Source organism: Pteropus alecto, unplaced genomic scaffold (genome assembly GCF_000325575.1).
Source record: "Pteropus alecto unplaced genomic scaffold, ASM32557v1 scaffold335, whole genome shotgun sequence".
In the NCBI taxonomy this organism is placed as follows: Eukaryota; Metazoa; Chordata; class Mammalia; order Chiroptera; family Pteropodidae; genus Pteropus; species Pteropus alecto.
In genome coordinates, this window is record NW_006436757.1 from 584,383 (window position 1) to 586,971 (window position 2,589).

Sequence of the window (2,589 nt, forward strand, 5' to 3'; positions counted from 1 at the left end):
TCTCTTTCTTTACCCTCTATGACTCTCCTTTTCCTGCCTGTCTTATTTCCTGCCATTCTCATTTTCTCTTTTGGACAAAATTTATCTTGCACAAAGCAAGCACTCCCCGAATATTTGAGGGGGAGAGATCTAGGAGAGATAGGTAGAATTAAAAGGGAGGAATGGGAGTACCTTTTATTTTCTTTTTAAATATAGAAGGTAAGATTTAGAGACAGAGAAAATGATAATTTTAAATGCAGGGAGAGGCCATAATTTTTTTTTTTAGGCAACCCTTGGTTGACCTCACAGATTGCAAGGATCTTGTCAGCTTACAATCCCTTATTTTTTATGCCTACAGCACCTAGTCTTCCTAGGTGGCCTCCCATCCAAGTACTAACCAGGCCTGACCTTGCTTAGCTTCTGACATTAGACCGGATCAGGCTTGTTCAGGGTGCCATGGCCGTAGACAGGTCATAATAGTTTTGATCCAAGTATTAGCTGCTTCTGCGCCCAGGCCAAGTGTGATCCTGAGCAAAACTTCCAATCTCTGTTCTTAGATAAAGGGGTGTCTCTAGGCCCAGCAATCAGGATGGCCAAGTGAGAAATGAACTCTGATGCTGGGCAGACTAGATATAAATCCTGTCCACCAAAGAATCTGCCCTCAGTGGTAAAGGGCAGAGATTACAGAATGAATCCTGGTCAGGAAGGGGGAGGCAGAAGGAAAGTTGTCAACCTACCTGCAAACACCTTACTCCACTCTATGGGCCAAGAAAGAAGGAAAAAACTAATCTGATTGAACACCCAGTATATGCACTTTCACAGGTTACTTAGTGTAGTTTCCCCACGATCAGGTTAGGAAAGTATTATTATTCCCATTTTCACAGATAAGGAAACTGAGACTTGATAAGTAATTTATCCAGTGGTGAGTGGAGAACCCTGGGCCTGCATGAATCTAAAGCCCAGGTTCTTCTGCTGCCTTAAAAAAAAAAAAAAAAAAAAAACACAGCAAGTGTTTGTTTGCTGTTTATACCAACCACTCTCCCTTATGCAGAGTGTACACATACCATCCTTCTTATTCCTCTTCCCCTCTTCACCGTGGCTGCCTCCTCTTGAAAGCAACAGAGTGAGTCAAAAAGGGGAGAAAGGCAAGGGCAAAGTGAGTAAGGAAGAAAGCAGTGCCTTTGACAATACTTTCAGAGAGTGGAAAGAGAAAAGTTCCTAAAAATTGCACCTCGGGAAGTAAGGGAACGAGGATAGATTGAACAACTGGGAAAGTGAATGGCAAAAATATTGGAAGGCTGATGTGGAAAGCATTGTATGCAAACTTTAAGCAAATGTGTTGATGACCTCTGGCAGACTTTGCTGCTGGGAAAGCCTTTGCCTTATCAGGTTTGGAGAAAAGGAAGGAGTGGGGCGGGAGGAGAAAACCTACCTGTGGGGGTCAGGCCTGTCCTCTCCTGGGTGATGTTCCTTCGGCAACCACTAGGGGGAAGTAGTGTTTTTTTTCCTCTGGTCTGCCAGAGGCTCTGCCCAAGGGGAGTCCTGGTCTTCCTGGGAGCTCCAGAGGGAGCGCATCTCCCCAGCTTTGCCTCTACTTCTACCCGCCAGCCTGAACACACGCCCTGGCTCCTCCTTGGTGAGGGACGGAGTCTCTCCTTCCTCAGATCTCATGTTTTTGGTTCTTTCTTTGCCCTTGCCCCTTTGGCTCCTGTAATTCTCTGCTTCTGAAGACTCACTGTGTTCTCCCTGGCTCATGTGGTCTCAGGGCCCAGCCTGCCTTTTCAGCCTTCCACAACTTCACATCGAGCCTTTCTGGCCATCTCATAACATCTCTTTCTCAGTAGCTTTCTGGCCTCCTGGCTTCTTCTTGTTGTAAGTACTGTGTATCTGCCCTCTGAACAGGGAGCACATATCAAGAAGTAAGAATTCTTGACCGGCTGTTTACGGGGTACCTTTCTGCCTAGTTCCCACGGAAGAATATTTGCAGTTTGGTGATAATGTTTAGTGATCAGGCAACAACTGCCTGGCTGAGCTATAAAAGTAGCCCTTCCATCTTTCCTTTCCCATCCTGAGGGATAACCAGAGACCTGGGTCTGCAAGGAGGAATAGGGCAATACCAAAACCAAAAACATCTGTCTCCATAGCTTTCTCCTCTCCTCAGCCTGTAAGGGTAGGAAGCATTAGGGAGGAAGATGGAATGAAGGGGCAGCAAGGGCACTCACTCTGGAGACAGAGGGCCTTTTAGAAGTTAGAAGATTCATCTCGGGGGGATGGCTACACCCTCAGAACTCTCCACCCTCCCTTGGCTCCAGGCCTGCCTCCTCCCATCCCCCTCAGTGGCAGCAGCCTTGTAATTTAAAGCTCTCTCTGTCGCCTCTAATGTGATCCTCTCGTTTTATTGACTCTCTCTGCCGTCTGTGGCGCCCCTTCACATCAATCTCCGTTCTAATCACACCACACCACCACCGCCTGCTCTGTCTCCCCCAACCCTCGCCTTGTGAGCCCCCCAGTCCTTACCTCTACCCAGCTCTTTCCTTTTGACTCTCTGCCCACCCCTCCACTGTACACCTGATCTGCCCTCTTCCTACCTCCTACCTCCCTCCTCCAGAG

At 47.6% G+C, this 2,589-nt stretch overlaps 1 protein-coding gene across 2 annotated transcripts in view; it reads left to right on the plus strand.

Moving 5' to 3' along the window:
* ZFHX2 (zinc finger homeobox 2) overlaps positions 1–2,589 on the plus strand; it is a 27,808-nt gene that overhangs the window by 8,858 nt on the left and 16,361 nt on the right. The window lies entirely within an intron of this gene.